This window comes from Typopeltis vanoorti, chromosome 20, assembly GCF_054136105.1.
Source record: "Typopeltis vanoorti isolate ZY-2024b chromosome 20, IOZ_Tvanoo_1.0, whole genome shotgun sequence".
Lineage (NCBI taxonomy): Eukaryota > Metazoa > Arthropoda > Arachnida > Uropygi > Thelyphonidae > Typopeltis > Typopeltis vanoorti.
The window spans coordinates 51,890,162-51,912,176 of NC_143568.1; positions in this window are offsets into that span (position 1 = coordinate 51,890,162).

Here is a 22,015-nt window from a genome sequence, read left to right on the forward strand (position 1 = left end):
TGTTTTCACTGAGAATGCCGACAACTGACAGGCATAATACTGATAGAGTTCATGACCTCAGTTCACTTTCCTGCATATCTCGATATTTATCTAATTATCTCGAACCGAACTGTTTTTTACAATGAATAACCTTGGACATCTTCAAGAGCTGCAGTGATGCGAAAATGTTAGTTTAAAAATGAACTGCAGTATTATTTATTTCGCTGTTGCATCGCTATACTGAAATATGTTTATAATGGAATGAAGGAAATATAGCATAGCAAAACCTGTTAGAAGAAACTATATGATTAATTACTGAAAACAATGGGAAAATATAAAGAAAACACTAACTAATACCCGGTTTTGTTTTTAGACTATTCCTTAGCCGTCGAAACAAATACCGAATGACACTCGATATGTATTATTTAAAAAAAAATCGGCCAAGTTGGAATCATCAGTGAAACTAGAAGCCAGAAACATCTGAAACAGCCTGCTTTTCTTACAGAGATATAACAGATATTAAAAGTCATCGTATCAGTAGTTAAGTATAGCAGAAATTAAGTTGCAATAAAAATTTCAAGAAAAATATGCAAACTTATTATCTTTAAAACAAACACCTTGATTAAGCTAAATTACTACGTAATGCTTATAGTCTTCAACATTCCTCTTAAACACTCAAGATGCGTATATAAGATATCACAAAGTCAGAACTGAGAACTATTTCCTCCAGAATATGACTTATACATGGAATATGAATAACGATTCGGGAGACACTAAATGGGTCTCAAATATTAAGAGCAAGTTATTTAATCAACATGACACTGGAACTTACAAATCATGAAAACAAAATATTGCACAATTATTCGGAAGAGCCATGAAGGCAGGTAAATTATCCTATCGGTAGTTATTAACAACCGGAACATGTTTATTTCTTTCACTGGAATTTTACCATCCGCATATTTTTCTGAAGATTTAAGCCACGTGCGCATAAGGTAATAACTTGGTCTTATCTGAACGTTCGCACGCTTTCCCTTTTTTATTACCTAACAGAAACCACTAAATAAGAACAGAAGTCGCAGTTCTCCACCGGAACGTGTGCTTATCAAGATTTACGTATGATGTTTGTGGGATCCGATAGATGAACTCGCAGAGATTCTCATTTTGCCAGAGTTGAATGTAATAATTAAATAATTCAACTTGTAAAAAAAAAATCCAAACATGCATTTTGCTTGTATAAGCAAAAACGTAGTGTAACAATTTCATTTCCAAGTGTTTAAATAAAATGCGGTTAGGGTTTTTTGTTTTCAGACGCTTACAAAGACAGGAGAGCAGTAACGTGGTCGGAAGAAATTTATTCTTCCTTATCTTCAGGAGCTTTTTGCAGCTGTGGTAAAACGATAAAAGAAAAACATCAAACAGATACATAAAATATATTAATATTCTGAATTAAATAGTCTTCGACTTGAATAAGGCATTGTGTTCCCTATCAGCGGAATGCAGCAAGTTTTAATTATCCCATTTTATTTAAATATCTGAAAAATAGCACTTAAAAGTCGTTTTTGGAAGTGGAAAGGAATAGTAAACATTTAAATCGTAGAAAATAGTTACGTAATGAATTAATTTTTCTGTTGACACTGCATAGCTGGCTCAATCCATAATTTCTGCGATTCTTCTCGACCTATTTGGTGCCTACAGTAGTCTAGTTTTCTATCTAAAATGCAGTCCTCAAGATGTCTGTCCTGCTCTTTTAGTTTAAATTAGAACTTAATTTTATAAATGTCATAGCATTTTCAAAATGTTCTGAACTAATGTGCTAATCAGGATGAACGTGTTGCTTATCCTGATTAGTTACGAAATGTATATGAAAACTCACACAGCGAAATAGTGCAATATATACGTAGTCTCAGAGAAACAACTTTTAAAACATCTGATAAAGATATGCATAAATATTTTTCATGGAGTAGTGAGAGTTTAGTACATACCTTGATACCTTGTTTACAATAAGTTTATGAATTTAGAAATTAACTAACGCCATAGTAGTGGACTAGCTGATGTTGTAGGTAGTCCACGATAAGGTGAACGTAATAAGGTAGTTAGCGATAAGAATCTGCACATCAGCTAGTCCACTACTATGGCGTTACTTAATATCTAAATTTATACACTTATTGTAAACAGGGTATCAAGGTAAGTACAAAAGTCTCACTACTCCAAGATGCCTTTGTTGTATCTATACTTGTGTATAACGGCTTCGAAGGGGGTCATCTATTAAAGATTTTGTTCCAATCAAATGCATGTATTACTTGAATTATATTTATTTTTACGCTTTTGGTGATACCAGTTATCCGAACTTTAAAAACAATTTTAAGGCGAGAAAAGTAAGTATTATTAGACTCATTTTGTACATCCAAACTTAATAGGTATTCCAAGACTAGCGGGATTGATTTTACTGACATTTTGTATTTGGAATCCAAACAAAAAAATTTCTAGCTATTCCAGTTTTAGTTTCAATCTCAAACAGTTGAAGGGGAAAATATATTCAGCAAATATTTATTCAAATGATTCTTTTAAAATTGATTGCTAATAATATTTAGAAATCCATATAGAGCATAGCAAACCCTAGCAATGTGTTATGAAATAACCCACCACGCAAAAGTATTTTTAATGACTTAAATGTGTCATAGAAGTAATGTCTTAAATACAACGGAAATTTTCATAGATCGAAAATTTAACTTGGATCAGGTTTAACTGTACTGTATGAAAACAAATTAAGAGAACGTTACTATGATTGTGCACTTGTACATACTAGTATGCTTCAGAGCACTAAATGTAGTTTGCAAATTGTGCTGGATTTAAGACTAGAAAAATTATACCCCTTTTCTTTTTATAATTGGACCATACAAATATAAGCAAAACAAATTGTCTATGTCTGTATTTAGTTTAGTTTCACTCTTTGTGGAAATGGTGGTCACTATACAAGAATGCTACTAACAAACACTCCCTTTGACTTTCTACCTCACAGAGGACACCACACCAATCAACTATAAATAACATTTATACCCGTATAGACGTGCTTCGAATGTGTGGGGTATGTATTCGATGTATAACAACGTCAAAGAGAGATTTTTATTGAAATGATCATATATATATATACACACACACACACTTTTTTTTTATCCTTCTCGGCTTTGAAACGTAAGCTTCTGGAAATATTAGCACAGTTCAATACTTCTGTGGTCTGACTACTGGTTAAAATTCTTCTCCTGTTCTTTGTAGGTTTGATATTCAGCAAATATTTATTCCAAATGATTCTTTTAAAATAGATTGCTAAGTTTATATTAATTATTATTGCAGATAAGTTAATGTATCTGTTTTTATCATGTGAATAAACAGTATGGAATTCATGAAGTCGGAACACCAACGTGCCACATAAGAAGAGTTTAAGCAGAGTTACACACACCTGCACGGTTGAAGTAGAGATAGGCACCTGCATGCAAGATAGTCAGCAGTAGCAGGGGTTGTCGAGCAATGGTGTTAGGTGTGTTGCACGTAACTAGATTGCGCTAGCGGAAGATCTTATCATCGTTGCTAATTAGGGAACACAGTTCCCTACCTGCTTGTCTACCTATGGATGATGCGTGTAACATGTCGGAAAACTGATACTGTAATGAGTGTAGTGTATAAAATGATCATGTCACATACAGAAAGATCGCGGTTTGTGACCTACTCGCGTTGACCACTACATGACTACAAAATAATTCTGCTTTTCACATTCCCTAGATTTTTATTAGAAACTACCCAGCACTTGAATCACAATAAGTAATATTCATAAAATGTGCTGAATCAGTTATCGAAACGGAACAGAAATTAAGGCCTGAAGGTAATAATGCTTGAATCACAATTTTGTTTTTATTTAATACAAAATTTTATTTCCTTAACCTTTTTGAGAAAAAAAATTTATTGTAAAATAAAATGAGTAAAGTACCCCATGAAGGGTAACTAGTTTGAAGTATAACAAGATTTCTTTCCAAGTATTCTGTCATTTTTTTATTTATTTTTTTTTTTTTGTACGCTGTTTCAGGGACTGAAATTTCTTGGTCTTCTTGACGAGAAGTGTCTTCTCTAATCTCTTGCAATTATTTACAGTAATGCGATTCGTGCTGAGAGAAGGTATTTTCCTGGTTACATGTCAACACAGTTTAGCCTTAGGTAGCGGAGTTTTTCCTCGGAATCCTGACACACGCACTAGTCAAGATACCAACGCTGCAATCGGCGCAACCTTTAATTAACTAGAAGAATTAAGGAGTTTATTGAACACGAATCCACAGTGACAGCGAAGACACGAGGCGATTTAGTTCATTGTTCTCCCTAGCTACTCCTCATGATTTAGAGCAAGCTCGGGATTGAAACAGAGCGATAATCGTTCGACAGAAATTTCTTTAAATGGATAGATTAATACGATGTTAAGTCTTAAAATATTCTATAAATGAAAATTTTTTATTGAGATAATCGACTGTAAATATCTTAAAAGCAAATTGGATTTAAGCTAACAAATTATTTCCTGAAATTATTTATGATTATTACAAGAATATGAATTTATAACGTTGTTAAAGACACTTTGCTTATGTTCACATGCTAAAAGTAGTTTCTTATTATAGTATTTATAGCATCTTAATAAATATATCTGAATATTTAGTAATTTAGATTATACTTCTAATTCGTTCAGGTACAGCTACCTCAACCACGCACATTTAATCAGTTTCTCTCCATTTGCATTAGTAACAAATAATGCGCGATACGGTCCTGTTTTTTTTTTCTTCCTTCTAAATATGGGGTTGAAAATTTTAGAGAAACCAGAGTTTTTTTGAAAAATATTAAGATCCTTGAACACTAATAATGTTTAACTAACCCTATGGTACTAATAATGGATAACAGTAGATACTTAGCAGCCACTGTCAAGAAATATAATAGAACTGGTATGCAAAATGGTCATTGATTAATTGCTACTATTACCCAAATCGACAGCTTGAATTATATTATTTAAGGTTTAGTCATAAGTGATATAACAACTATTGCAATATTGGCTGCTATGTTCTAGTGAAGCACTATGTTGCAAACATTGCAAGTGGATGGTTTCTAGGAAACGTGAATTAATTTGGCAAATTTGAATCATAAATGTTTAGAAAGTGAAAAGTGAAGTAACTGACGTCAAAATAAGTACGTAAAATTAGGTTTGTTTTCTAAACAAAACTGCTTCATTTAAATTTACCTGCGACTTTCTATTGAAATACTCGTAATTCGTAATCATTCTTTAGTAAAGCTTGGATCGCAGATAATTAGAAACTGAACATTATTTTACAATTAATTTTTTTTTTTTCAAAAAGGTTAAGGAAATAAAATAGAATAAGAACTATAAAGTTATAGTTCTTATTCTATTGGGAATTAAGAAATATCAGTACCTTATTCTTTTTTATTTATGTAGTAATGTATTTTGTAGTGGATATTCTTAGATCCTTTGGCTCTACTGGAAAACCTTTCTTTGGATAAAAGTATGCTTACAGGGAATTCGTTTTTATTGAAATTTTCAGAAAACATACGCAGTGAGATTGCCTTTGATTTCATACCAGGCTTTTCTCTAAGAATGTGGGTAAATCCAATATACATTTCCTTTTTAGACCTGACGTGTATGTTCAGTGTAACGTGTCTGTAATTATGTAATTAGACAAACATATTTGCCGAATAATAATACCTTATTTTATTTGCAATTGTTTTTCAGTTTTTATCTCAGGTTCTGAGTAATCAAACTACTTCTCTTTTTCTCTCTCGATTTTTCTTTCTTTCTTATTCACCCTCATCAAATATTTGAATACAAATAAGAGATGGCATTGACATCTGAATTCATAAACATATGCATGTTTTGGATGTTTATTTTGTTCTATGTTCTGGTTACATGTTCAAACATGCAAATATTTTGCAATATTTGCATGTTTGTATTAAGGTGGGCAGAATCCAGATCTGTTTCAGCGAACGAATCTAATGAATTACTTTAAACAACTTAATCATAGTTCCCATTAAATGTAAGAAAATATTTATGACGAAATTCTGTTTGGTCTCAATTTCTGTTTGAGATTATATAACGAATTTTGGTCTTGCAGAAAAAGTTACGTATGCTGTTCTCAGTGATGGCGAAAAACAAAAGGTGATTGTCTTTCAGATCATACATCTACGAAATATTACATTCCATTGAATATAAAATTGAATAACGGTTGATGCTACATTAGCATTTCTGTTTATGAATTAACTTAACAGTAATACATTATATGAAAATGGGAATTGTCCATAGGCAAAGGAACATTGGATTGAGTGGGAGTTAGCCGATTTTCCATTCATTATCCGAAAATTCATAATTCATATTGAGTTAAATATATTATTATCCTTAAAATAGGTGATATAGGGTGATTTTATTTAGCTCATTTGGTTTTTTTAATTGGAAAAGGTTTTTTAATTGGAAAAGGGAGACTCTATGCACTCGCCCAATTCCAATTAAAAGATTGGGTTCGCACCCTACATGAGCATCCAAGCCTTCGGGATATGGCATGGATATTTGTAAATGCCCTCGGGTTGGAGGGGAATTTCATCAGAAGAGTAAGACCTCAACATTGGTTATTGATGTTATGAAGTAGCTTGCAAAAGTTTTCTTTGGCTTTAGCATTATCTACTTCTGACATCTTTCCCTACTTCGTTTGCTGGATGGTCAAAAATTGAACCTATCATTTGCTTAAATTTATCATTTAAAGTATCATTTTATGAAAATATCCCAAAAGTAAGAAAAAAAAGCATTTCAGCGTCTTATTATGATCAACACAAACTCTATCCACCCTCTCTGAAATGCATCTTCCTTATCGGGTTAAAAAATCCGTGTTGTGGCTTTTGTTAAGTGCCTACAAGGGCGGATTATGTGTAACCGCACGGCATCTCTGGGCGACAGTGAAGCTAGCTCTGTAAAAACTTCCACCAGGAAGCGTTGTATCAAAAGGCGTTCTAGTGGTGTGCACACTACCCTTGCACATCACGTGCATGGACAATTCTTACGTTCGCGTCACTTAGTTATGACGGCAGATATAGAGGATGAGAGAAAGAGCGGAAGTACGCCTTGCTGTCTTTGATCATTCTTAGTGAGAATTAATTCGTTATTTTGCGGTCGTCTAATCTCATAGGAATGTGCAAGTGCAGCAAATATGTTTTGGAAGTGTTTAGAATAAATTAGAATATCTGAGTACTTAATAGAATTCTTAAATATATATATATATATATATATATATATATATATATATATATATATATATATTCAACTTGATGTTGGGTAGTTAGTTTCTTCAGCGTCTTCACACTGGATGCAATCATCATCTCTCTCTCTCATCTTATTTCTCAGTTCTGGCTTTTATTCCATTATGTTTATGCTGCCGCTACCAAAAGAAAATCTACAATCCATTTTACAGTGAACTTGGTTTTTCGGTGATCTCAGTATGGCTAAATATGACCCAATAGTTGGATAAGTACATGGCTTCAATACAACTAGGTTTCTCCCGGCTGCTTAGATAGGGATTTGCTTGGAAGATATGAACTTTTATAGAATAAATTAGAACAATGTCAGATGGGACTGACATTGTTCTAATTTACTGTAACCGAAAGTTAATGCATTCACTCACCTTGCTAAAGACTCTTATCAGTACAATAACATATTTCTTAGAGATTGAGTTATTTGGTAATCAGAGATTCTCATTCTCCCGCTTCAGGATTCCAATAAAAAGAAATTTGCTTCAAGTCTTACCTGATAGAGAGAGAGAGAGAGAGAGAAAGAGAGAATTTTAAATTAATGGAAAACTGCGATTCTACCTATTTAATGGATATTTGATTCCGTTTAAAATTAGATCATAAATTAAAAAACCTTTAGGTATATTTCTTACTAGACGAAATTACCTTTAGGCAATCAGGAGGGCAATTCTAAATTAAACCAGGAAGCCGTTTGTAAACGTAGAAATAATTCCAATGCTGTCAGACGTTTTCGATAAGCAATCAAAAGGAGACACATTTTTCCAATCATATATGATGACTGGCATTTGTATCAGTCTGAAATCGACAATTCCGATAAAATTCAATCGGGGACATTTGTTAGTATTATTTTCAATACTTGCACGGTAGACACTACTAATTCAGAATGAGTATTTGCATAAAGCTTTCTTTTTTTAGTCTTTCTTGTTGGGTATTCTTTTCAAATGCCAGCAGTGAAGATGGGAATTAATTACCAGGCTTTTCAGTAAATGCTAATTTTCCCCCTAAACAGCTGTAAATTTAACTTATAAAAATAAGTTAAATTTACTAAATTTAAGTTTAGTTAAATTTATTTTCTTAAGCAAGTAATACTGATTGCTTGAGAAATTTCTTCTCGCATTCAATCCAGAATAATATTCCACAGCCTGTTGACTGGAAGAGAGTGATGCTATTCACTCTGCCAACAGAGTTGGCGGGGAGAGAGAGTGTTTGCAGCACAACTTCGTAATATGAAAACATTCGAGTCATGTAAATAGCTGCCGGAGCTACATGTTTTGATATTTTCAGTTTTTCTTTCAGTCCGATATGATTCCTTGAGTCCAATGGAGAGCGCGGCCACACACATAAACACGCGCGCGCAGTACAGAAAGAAAGAAAGAGAATGATATGATTAATTTCATTTTTATGATATATGTATATATTTTACCTTATCTAGAACTAGGTACGTGAAGTCCACTAACCCACCTATTCATGGTATTGAGGGATTCCCAGTGAATCTAATGGCACTTTTCATCTTCATGTAATTTTTCTTCCAATTCTTCGTTGTACTTCACCAGAGCCGTTTTCGATTTTTCGAACCACCTAACTTGACCCGGAAATATTCAGAAAGAGAATGTTTGTAATCATTCACTGTTCTGGCTCTTGTTTCGGCAAGATGGGCAGTCCTGAATGGATCGGCTAGGATTAATTGGCTAGTGAGCTTGCCTGCAAGAATCAACGGTATTGCAGTTAGTCTCCTTCCCGGGAACCAGGGCTTGCTGTGGTATCAGTCTGGCGTCCTGGGTAAACCTGGCGTTATACTTCTGAGCAATCATCGCTTGCCGGGTAATAAAAGTTTCTCTGGCTCCATAGGTGGGTGAGAATCCCACCCATTGAATGCTATTCTCTTTCGTTATAAGAATATAAATAATTGTTCATGTGTATGTGTTTCTTTGTGAATCTAATTTGAAGGATAGCAGGGTATGTTAACTTCGAGCGACAATTTAAATTAAACTATCATAAAAAAGAAGGGTAGAAAGAGAAGGAAACGTGGAGTGAGTGGTTCATAGTGCTCACCAACGAAGGAAAGATCTTTTCATTAACTGGAAAGAGATATACACACAGATTGTGAGAGTACTAGGACACTAAATATGGAAAATATGTTGTTACATATTCGGGATATTTTATCAATTTATGACCACCAAGAGGGAAATCTAAGAATATCTTGAAACAATGACTAATTTTTATATTAGTCATTTCCTTTAGTTGAGAAGTTTTCAAATATTTCGTTTTTGATGTCTCTCCTGCTTCTCACCCCTGGAGTATTCTACCCACCACTATTTAATATTTCACCGAAATACCAATGTTCCTTTCGAAATATTTAATCACTCCAATAGCATTGTCTTTCTATAATTTAACGTGCATATTCCATACGAATCCGTACATATCCGCTTCAAGAGAATTTCACTCTGTTGTTTGCTTATAAAAGAAATCCAATTTTACCTAATTTGGAGGTCATTTAACTTAAACGTGTAGAATCAGTTTAAGTCATCAATTATGCAATTGTAGAATCAGTTTCATCTTACCACATTTTTTTAAATTGTCAAATTATTTTCTAGATACATATAAATGGGATGTGTCGTTAATACTTGATAAAACAAATGGAAACATAGCTAATCTGTTAGTTCTATGAGACGTAAGTATATAAAAACGTTTACTGTATGTTTTAAGCATGACGGTACTTATTTGTAACAATGGAAACTAAAACGCGGATTACGGTGACAATCAACGCTGCAATAATTATTACCTTGTAATTACTAATTAATGAACCACAGTGATAAAATATAGGTACAGAAAAGAAAGATAATGGAAGAAATGTGTTACAAAAGCATTTGTCTGTCTTTGTGAAAAATGGATGAATCCTGTTACTAATTGCAAATATAAGCATTAGAAACCATTGCTGTAACCATGGCAACTGCTTCTCATTTTAGGGCATGCAGCAATTCCTCAATAGGCCACAATATTCAACTGCGTGGAAAAGGCGTAAAAAACATCTGTCGATACTTAGTGCACGACTGTTTCGTCAATATATTTTTTGATACGATCCAGGACGAATCCCAGATGACTTTCTACTAGACTGAATAGAACAGGAGAAAGCGCTTTTCAAATATTGAAAAATCTCATAACTGATATTGCTCAATGGATGATGTCATTGAAATCCTCTCGCATGTAGTGATCACAGTGTGAAATTCTACAATTACTAACACTATACTTGTACCGGAGGTGTGGCTTTTTAATAGTTCTGTTTTAATATCATGTTTATCACTTCATCAATAGTGTCTGTAATGAACTCGTTCCAAAAGTGTATTTAGTTTATTATAACCCACCAGTAATAGTATATTTGCTTACATCAATTTTTTTCATATTTTTTAACCGAGAGCTTTCGTTCAGAATTGTATATCAAACAGCTGTTGATTTTTATTTCTTTTTATGTAAAAAATTCTGAGTTTTTTTTTAAAACGGATGTTTGATATTTCTCTGCTGCAGTGTCTCTTGTTGTTTTGATAATTGGACAGCATTAAGCAAACCTATTTTAATGTTCAAAGTATGGCAAAATATCGGGATTATACAGTACCCGGTTTTTGTATCAACTAGTAATTTATTTAAAGCATGTTCTGTTTAATTATTCAGTTTCAGTAAATGTAATTAGTTGAAGTGATTTAAGAGGCAATGAAATGTCTAAAAGTGTTTATCGCCTTTATCCTGAAATAGAGTTTGAACTGGATTCATTCAGTTTTTATAGCACTATTATGACCTTTGTTCTTTGAAGAGAGGTAACATTCACTATTAGATGTTTACTGCATCGTTTATTACTACTGTTCTGTTTTTTGTTTACCCAAAACAATATGAGCAACTTTCATAGTAATTTTTTATTTTTATAGTTAAATCCAAGTACAGCATTATTATTATACCAAGTTAAAGCAATAACAGAGAGATTGTCAGCGTAATCAGTTGTTGGGTTTCATTAACAAGAATGCCTTTTCACAACTATTTCGAAATTAATCGAGATACAATCCTATCGGCAAATAAGTAACCAGTACTTACATCTCTTGTCTAAATCATATAAATATATGGACATCTCGATTATCACCTCTTTCCTTTATGGTACATACCAAAAGAAGTAAACGCTGAAGTGCGACCAACTGCCAAGACACTTGTCTCCTTATTAGTTTTAAAAATGAAACATCCTTTGATTTCTTCAATTTGTGTATTACACCTGAGTCTAGGAATTCCTGCAATAGGAGTGACTTAAAGCTCGAAGACAGATACTAAAAAGAGTCCTCTATATAGTTTAAGGAATCTGAAGAACCCACTGGAATTTCTGATTCAATGTCCCCTCACCTTCTCATGTTTTTCCGTTACTAGGTAACCACTTAGATCTGACCGATGGGATAGATTGGCAATATGAAACTTATCCGACCAAATAGTTTCAGCCAATACTTAATCCTGTATTGGCTGAAACTATACATGCATTAAAATGAAAAAGCGGCAAAGTAAGTAATGGAAAGAGTTCGAAAAGAATATGTAAGATAAATATAAAGGATAAAACGTTTTGGAAGCGCCAGGAAAATAGTGAATGTTATCTCTCTTCAAAGAACAAAGGTCATAATAGTGCTATAAAAACTGAATGAATCCAGTTCAAACTCTATTTCAGGATAAAGGCGATAAACACTTTTAGACATTTCATTGCCTCTTAAATCACTTCAACTAATTACATTTACTGAAACTGAATAATTAAACCAGAACACGCTTTAAATAAATTACTAGTTGATAAAAAAACCAGGTACATTTCTACATAAATAAGAGATCTGCGCGTTCATCAGCAGTAGAGTTGTAAAAATATCGATCTGATGCCGTCATGTTTCATGGGGTGCCGAAAACTAGCCTATACTTCGCAAGCATGCAGAAGAAGTTTTTCCAAAATGCCATTACGTTTTTAAAATCTTAGTAGTTCTTTTATTTGTCAGCAGGTGTTGTTTCTAAGATTTTTTTGTTTGATTTGATTGCATGTAAAGATGCCAAACCATCCATGTCAGATATAGAGAGCTTAGTTCAAATAACTGAAGTAAATGATTAAGCCTAAAATAAATGACATTTATAGAATATTACTCACTCTCAAGTAGTTATTAATTCCCGTTAATAGGTAAACCGGTATATAAACATCTCGAGCAGCCATAACAAGGAAGACCATTGTTTTGTTCAAAATCGGAAACAATATTACTGAACTCTTGAATCCTTAATGGATATGACTAGGATATATCACCTAAGGATTCAAGAGTATTGAATTCTAACATAAGCATCGTGTACTCCTTAATTATACAACTGAAATCCGGTAAACTCTGTTGGCGAGAAAATGAGCATTTCATCTTGCTAATGCTAAAGAGTGTTGTTAAATAAAGCCGTGTACAGAGATATGTACACAATAATGTTATTAACTACACTCCCTTTTATATATTGGAACAATAATACCCTTTGTTCCTTCATCAGGTATCACCTGATGCATCAGAACTTTAGAGATATAATTCTATAGCAGGTTGTATCGCCAGATAACAAAAAATATGTGTAAGAAAATGTTTTTTTTTTTATTGTTTCCGTAGGGAGAGTAACATTGACTTTCTTTCTATGCAAAAGTGTGACATCATTAAAATTCGAGAGGACAGAACCAAAGTTATAACCTCACACGTTGTAAAGAAAAACCTGGTGCTGTTATGTAAAACTGTTATGGACTAGAGCAAGAAGGAATCACTTGAACTACTAGAGAACTGAATATTCTTACAGATGCTCGTATGAGAAGAACAATTCTTTCCTACCTTTGCTAAGCAGAAATTTTTTACTTGTCAGCGAAGCCCTTTATCTTTATTTAGAAGCAGTTAAATATATATAAAATTGTTCTATTTCAGTAAAAGCTTTCCTTTGGTGGAAAAATCATGAAGGCCATTTATATATAATTAACGACAGAACACAAACTAAGTCTTACGAAATCACGAATGCTAATAAGAGTCAAAGAAGTAGTTAATCAAAAGATTAGGATGATGTAGCAGTATTAATTTAGAGATCTATTAAAGACAGAAGCCAAACTACAGTGAACATAGAGATGAGAGAGATAATAGGAAAATGGATATGATACACGTTAAAACATTAGAAAGATAAAAAATGGGAACATTATCCTGGGAAGATGATCTGCCTGTTGAGGTAATCGGTTTCTGGTAGTATGGGATTGATCTGACAAAGAAAGGTGATACCTCATGATGGAACAAAGGATATTATTGTTCCACTATATAAAAGGGAGTGGAGTTATAGAGTGTAGTAACTATAGAGTAATAACATTATTGTGACACTGTACACAGCTTTATGAAACGGTGATGTCATGAAGAATAAGGGATAAAATAGTGGAAGGTCTAAGAGAAGAGTAGTGTGGTTTAAGGAAAGAAAGATCAACTGTTAATTTGATTTTTTTTGTAAGGGCAATGAAGAGACACTGGTAATTTGAAAGCCTATTTACAGCATTCGTGATTTCGTAAGTCTTAGTTTGGGTTCTGTTAGAAAAAAATATGGGAAAGGCATAGGAAAAGAAGAAATAGTTCGGATTAATAATCCAATGTAAGAGGTGTGTGAAAAATAGATTTGGTTATTCGGAGTGGTTTTCATTCATTAATAGAATGCAAGGACGCGTGTTATCTCCAATGCTGCTCATTGTGGCGATGAATAGTGTCCTAGATATGGTTAATGGCCAAGATGAGATACAGTCGTGTTTGCAGATGATGTTGTGATTATTACTCAATGGAAACTCTTGAAGAATAACAAAAATTTCAGATACTCTCAGGTGATGGAAGTTTACATTAAGAAATACCAAGGATTTATGGACCATTGCTTCTTACTGTGCATAGTCTGTTTTGAGATAGGAAGATCCCACCGAAATGTCAGATTTTGATAAACAAAAGTTGCATTTTTGTACATTTTGTCTTATGCTGCAGAGACGCATGGAGACTAACATAAAGAGACAAAAGCAGAATACAAGAAATGGAAAGTTTTAAGGACAATGTTGGAAAAACAATGAACGACAGAATAAGAAATGTAAACATTACCAATGGTTTCGAACTATAAAGTGTTGAAGAAATGCCTGGGAACTCTCACTTGAACTGGGTTTCGTTAAATAATGAGAATGGATCGAGAAAGAATACGAAAAAGGATGTATGGAAGGAAAATTGAGGGGGAAACTTCATATGAACTTCTATGGAAATGGTAGAGATTCCAGATAAGAGAAGATTTCGAAAAAAAAAAACTTGAGCGGGAACAATATTCATCAAGAAAGTATATGGAAAGATAGAAAGAAATGGAGAGCTTTTATTCCGATTAACCTGTCAGTTTCTTTTGGAGCATTTGTTGATATGAATAATTACCTGCAAAATGTTATCATACTTGCGATTGAGTAAAATGACCTTAACTATATCGTAGTTCTAAAAATGTTAATCTTTAGTGGATCGGGATATTTGTATTAGTGACGTAATTTTAATGCAATTTAATTTCCTTTCCCTCATGCTATAATCGATGTTAATGATGCATTCTTATGAATATATACGTATATATATATTCAAACACGCATTTCCCACTTTTTCCAGTGCTCGACAGAATTTTTACGAAATCTCATTAGCTTGGGATTAGCCAAGGGGAGTTCTTATATAGTACCAGATTTCGTTTGCAAATTACATTAATTTTTTTTTCATGAATATTTCACTAAATATAATTTTAAATATAAAAATGAACAAACAATAGTATTGATGTTTATATTTATGCATCATTCCCGAATGATTAGAAAGATGTTTGTTTCATAAATATATGAAGACCGATATTTCTGAGACATCATGAATAAAGTGAGCAAAGCGAATCTTCGATTTTCTTTCCAAACCCTTTAGCATCACTTCGCTATCTCCTTATTCGGTCGTGTTGTCTAACTTCAAACAACATTTCCTAAAAGAAGTGAAAAAAAGCAAAAAGCTATTTGAATTTTTCCGATGCTCCACCGAATTTTCCCGGAACCCTAATTTAGCTTGGTATTAACCAGTGCGAGGAAGACCGAGATGTGTATTGCACACTAAAGATTCAAATATTCTCAGCTTAAAATATAGGAACGCATAGAAATAAATGTAAATTCAAAGACGACTTCGCATTATTTCATTTCTAGAAACTAGCATTATATGATAACAGAACAAAGAACTTTTAAATACTTCAAATTTGATAAAAATATAAGTATACGCTTACTTATATAAGTATACAATTAATATTTTTGAAATCTCTCCAGACTAAAAGAAAAACGACTATTTTGTGAATCATACTGTACACGAAATGTACAACCTTGCTCTGACTTACCTACACAACTTGGAAAGAAGTCAATGGGCAAGGTGTATAGTGCCATGTAACAAGTCATTTGTTTGTAGCCGGTATAAATTAGAGAAATATGACTCTTCCAAGTCTATGCAACTGTGCCCGGGTGAAATGGCTGCAAGAAGGGAACTAATGGAGTTTGTGATGGAACTAAGGTCCACACTTGAATGTGGAGTTCCAGACATCGATTGGAACACGAATCTGCACAAAAACATTCAGAACCGAGGCTTACAACATGAGTTTCCATGGTAGCACTGCAATATGCAAGCCCCAGATTACCCGAACCAAAATACAGCTTCGTCTTCATTGATGCAAAGAGCGTGTACAGTGGGAGGTGAAAGTTCGGAAAGCTGTTGTGATGTAATAAATCACGTTTCACCCTCTACCGAGAAGATGGATGGTTGTAGCGGATGTCTGGTGAATGTTTCTTGCCAGAGTGCGTAATCCCAATTATGAAATTAGGAGCTGACAGTGTTGATGGTATAGTCCTGCTTTTCTTGGCTTGTCTGATTGTGGTGCACGAACATTAAATTCCTAGTGGTATCTGAACATTCTGGACAATGCGATGCCTCCTATGTTGTTGCGTTTCTACGGAACTGACCATTTTCTCTTTCAGCAAGACCGTATCATGTGGCTGTTATTGTAACTGTGGTTTGTGAACATTAACGTCTCCACACGTGACTGGCGTCCACAGAGCCCTGATCTCAACCCTCTTGAACATCTGTGGGATGACTGGAGCATCGGGTGAAATCAAGGGACGTCTGCTTCACAACGGTCCAGGACTTCATTACATACCTACAGGAAGAATGATCCAAAATTCCCATTGGTCGCTATCGTACGCTTGGTGAAAGTATAATTCGTAGAACTGCTGCAGTCACCGCAGCGAAAGGTGGTTCTACATCTTAAGATGGGCGTCATGACTGTTTGTTCACCACATTATGATGTCCATTGACTTCTTTCCAAGCATATGCGGCACTCGAAAAAACGGATTGCTCTAACAATTTGCTTCACTTACATACAGCGAAGTGGACTTAGAAAAAAGTTTATTTTTTTCATTTCTTTATAATAAGAACGCATTAAAACCTTAATCACATTCGATGGTGGTCCTTTTGAGTAACGCAAAAGATTTACTGAAATATCCAATAAAAACTCATCAGAGATAGCAAACAGTCGAAATATACTTCAAGCTGAGTAAGTAAATTTGTTCACTCACGTTAGAACACATAGATTTTATCTCGATAAAAACTGTGTGTTCTTCCCAAGATAAAGTTTACGCTACTAAGAATATTAAATATTATAGTATTTCTTTTTCTTGGATTAATGTAGTTCGGATTTAAACCTGGTGGGGAGTTTAATGCAGCAGTCGACTATCTCTTACTTGAACTGGTGATTTGTTTTTAGATTTTGAAAACATCTCGGCATAAAAAAAAACAAATATAAATTTCGATTGATTTTATAAGTTCAATTTATATTTCATTTTGTAAAATATACCCGTAATGATTTATTAAGATTTAGAAATAAAATTTAGAAATATTTTATTAAATATCTTATTATCGAAGTGAATTTCATCGCTGGGCTAATAGTATAGAGTCTTGTCTCTGTTCTGCTTGGGAAGGAAATAGATAGATAATAGATATTTCCGTTGAAGATGGCGGCTTTCTTCAAATTGCGCAATGCAAGGACTAAAGATTAGAAACTGAAATCAATGCCCATTTACTCCTGCCATATCAAATACTCTCGTGCTCGATGATCACACTGAATTTTTTTTCATAGAAATGAATTAAGAAATAAATCATTCCAACTCTGTAAACCTACCCTTGATATTGTGAATACACGGCTTCAAAAGACGTGTATTCATAATATCAACAACCAGATAACTGCATTTGATACAACAATCCTCCGCTAGTTGTTGACAGTGTAGAATCCGTTATGTTGTACACTGTTTCTTTCAAGGTTGTAGTTGAATTATGGAGAAGAAAGGTAACTATGTATTATTATGCCCTTTAGGTTTTCGCATCACGAGAAACGTGGGCTTTACCCCACATCTGCTTATTTTTTTCTTTCATAAATTGGATGACGTTTGTTGACGATGCCGAATGAATTGTCCTTTAAGAAGTTGTTTTCAGTGGTCAAATTGTACACCAGCACTTCTCTTCTGGAGAAGCTTTGCATATCCCTGTATTCATAATGAAGCTTTGTATTCATAGCCGGATATGCGCCGCGAACGATCTGAGAAGTGGCGCACTGGATACAGGTTTCTATATCCCGACAATATTCCCTATCATTCTACTTTGAATCTCACCTTTCGTTGAAAGAGTATAGCTTATTCGCAAACTTCCTTACTCCTCTGGTCTAATAGTGATAGGTTCTTTTCTCTGTTCTGCTTCGAAGGAAAGCTCTTTCGTGATATCATGAAGATGAATAAAAAATCACACATCTTCGCCGAATACTTCCTGGAAGTGACAAGTAATAATATATTTTTCAACTTGAAATGTTAAGATAAGGGAATGGTAGTGAGATTAGCAACAAAACCCTAATCTATGAATGATAAAATAACGTGGGTTGAAAAGCACTCCAAATTCACAACGCTTTATTTGTCCACACCAAACAAGGGAGAGAAGGTTATTTCCAATTGTGACTTCATTCATTTGAATAAAAGAACCATTTTTTTTAATTTGGCGGACCGTAAGCATTCCATGCACCATTCCTGATTGCAACTCTCCATCAACCTGATCTATTCACCTATTTCAGAAACTTCGGACAATTTTATTTCCAGACGAAATTTTTATATTTAACTCTTTGTACGCGTATACTCAATTTACACACTTCATATCTTCACTATCTATAAAGTATCCATGCAGTATCAAATCAGAGTTACTGTATATTGTATAGATATATTTATAATGTCATCGTTTTTTTTCTTAATTGTTGGTGTTGGTTTTTACCTTTCAGTCGTTTCCGACCCTGGGTGATTTTGTAGGCATTGCCCACAAAGTGTTTCTGGTGAGATTTTTTTTTTACAGGGTAGTTCACCATTGCTCCCTCCCCATACCCAATTTTATCCGGGCTCGGGATTGGCATATGGCCTGCACGTATTCATGACCTGTAATCCAAGTGTGTTAACTGGGCTGATTTGTCTGTTCTGGGGACAAAAACCCCGAGTTTCCGGGTGAAAAAAACCCATATCTCCATATGAGACTGGTTAACTCACTTTTCGTCGAAAGAGACCAGATAAAGGTTCCTCACGCCACAGACGAGGATTGAACCAGGTCTTTCCTACCAAAGGGCTTCGTGTATACTGACTGAGCTACGGAAGCTCTTTTCTTAATTAAAGTAATTTAAATGATTTTATAAAAAAAAAAAAAAGGCGAAAGTCCTCTAAAACATTTACTTGTGGAGCATTAATAGTTAATAAATTACATTCGTATAACGATATACGTTTCTTATGTTAAATATCTTCCATCATATTGTTGGAGCAATTGAAATGGATTTTATTTCGTGTTACATTTCTAACAAATAATTCAAATGCATTAAATAAGAAAAATGCAGCAGATGTCGTGCCACTTTACATACTGTACATTCAATGCGTCACCTAATTTTTCTGATGTAATCGTTTCGTATAAATGTTTGCTAACCACTTTCACCAGAAAACTGAAACCACACACATTATTTCATGCGCTTTCAAATGTTACAACCTTCCAAACGGAGGCGTGCGTGAATTATCGCCCGCCTGTCATAGTTACTGTTGCAATTCCTGAACGTTTATCTAGAATATAAGTGTTGTATTTCACCTCACGACGTCTTTGAAGGGTGGCTAATATCCCTGCGCCACGCGATCAGGTACTTTCTTGCCGCCCCGCAATTACCATTACACCTTCCCATTCTACTCCGAGTTAGTTCGGCAATTCATGAAGTTGAAAAGTTCCAGTTTATGGTTCCTTGGCGTGCCTCGTTGAATTAGTGAATGTCTGTTCTGTTATGACCACCATTTGTTTATCTCAGTTTCGCTCGAACTTGCGGTGAAGTGTACAATATTCCAAATATGTTTACGGCACTAGACTGCTAGCGAATCAAAGTTTTATATCCTATTGCATGCTTGACAGGCCTTGATCGGATTCATTGATTCTTGGGGTTTGGTATTAAAGGATTTGGTTACGTCTGCGATACTTCGGCTGTATCAGTTACATAGTTATAGCTATAAAGTAGTGCGCGCGTATCAGTCAAATGATGGAAAAACACATTGCTATCTTGGCTAACTCGCTGCTATATAAATTCTTCGTGTTCTCAGAAGGGATCAGAACACGCATTTTGAGAACAGATATTACATTGAATTTTTTCAAATTAGCTAACCGTCCATTACGTTTAAAAAGCACAGTGAATTCATATGATTTTGACAAGGGTTTTCAACTTGTATAGTCGTCAGTGGAAAAAATATATGAATGGAATCTAACTGAAAAGATCATATGTCTGTGATTCTTCTTTCCTTTTTAAGATAATTCTACCCCAAAAGTTTCTATTCGGGTGGATCAAGCTGTATCTTCACATGTTTGAATTTGTAAACACCCTTCGAAAATAATTTAGCTCAGCTTGAAGTTTAATGTCAACATTTTACCACATTTCTTTCCTTTGCTTGAAATTTTGTTTATGGTTTTGAAAAATGTGATTTGTTTAGTAATCATCCGATTGGTAAACAAATTAGCTCAGTCGCTTTCGACGATGCCCTTGGAGAGACTTCAGTTCGAATTCCGTCAAGGACGTGAAGAATCTTTATCAGAGCGTTCATCTGAAGGTGAGTTGGTCAGTCTCATACGGAGATAGCATTCACGGAAGTCAGGTTTTTTGATACCTCAAAACTAGCAAATTGTTAAAAAGAACACACGGACATAAGTATTAACCACCCAATTCCGTCGAAATTAATTTCATAAACCTCTGTGGGACGGTGTGGGTATTTGCCTAAGCGTAAATCAGAAACAAAACCGATCGCTTTACTGTATTCTTAGCTCGCTGCTTTAAAACATCCGTCGTGTTTCTAAAAGAGAATTCGTAAAAATCTCCATACGAGGTTTCCATTTTTTAAATTTCTTTATTAAGTAAGAAAATATCTATCTCGCTTTATGTATTTATCCTTCAAAATTTGGTATTTTTTGAAGTTCTGAAATTAAAGCAAAATGAACAAATGATAATTTTCGGCTCTGTAATAAAATATTCCGAAATTTAAATATTTATGGAATTCTAAAGTCGTCGTCATATATATCAAAATATTACGTTAGATATCCTGTAGAAACTATTTCAGATCTACATCTTAATGTTTAACTAGATATTTCCTTCCTTCTCTTAGTTTAAAATACAGCTTATACCGAGTTTGGATTGACGCCAAATTTCTAGTCGAATTGTATATTTTAGTCTGAAAATTCCTGCTGAGGATGACATGGTGAAAAAATGACACTCTCGCTGGAGGGTAGAAGGAGAAGTTAAAAAAAAAGCACTGCTCTACATATGCTATTTACTACATTCGATACATCTTCTATTCGTAAATTATTAAACTGTCCGTATTATTAAAATGTATAACTCCAACCAACGGAGAGAACAAGCATTCTTTCATGCATTTAAGTGATACTGCATTTATACATAATAACTATTTATGCACATGATGTTGAGAATTACCTTGAATTTGGCTTATTTCTAAACTTATACACTTATTCTAAATGAACTATCACTGTTCTTATAAAATTTCAATTACGTCTTCCTCCCATATCAAATTTTTCACGTGCTGTTTGTATTGTTCCATTTCTTAATAATATGCCAGTAATTATTATTTATTTTGATCAAACAGAATGGTCTTTATGAATTATTTTAATCCTTTCTGGGATGAATATTACATGTTCTGCAGAAGGAAAAATTGTTGATGTTTTCTTTGTGGTTATCAGACTATAAAAATACCTTTTTTTATCCTTGTGGATAAAGGTATTTTTTTAAGAGTAAGAGGCAAAATAGTTCCCTCGGTTAGCGAGTGGTTACGCGCTCCCCAACCATATGCATGGGATCTTTCTCAGACATAGCCAAGTTAGCTTGTCTTCGGCGTGGACTGCAGATTTTTCTTTCCATTTTATCTGGGGTTTTTCCTCCCGCAAAGGGCAAACCGGTCTTATGAACACAACGCTTCACAGACAATTACACATGTTGAGCGTTGTAGTAACGACCCCACCTCATAGTGAGTTATGAAACCCAAAATTGGGAAGCCAAGGCCCTACATGAGCCTGTAGTACCAAAGAAGAAGAGGCAAAAT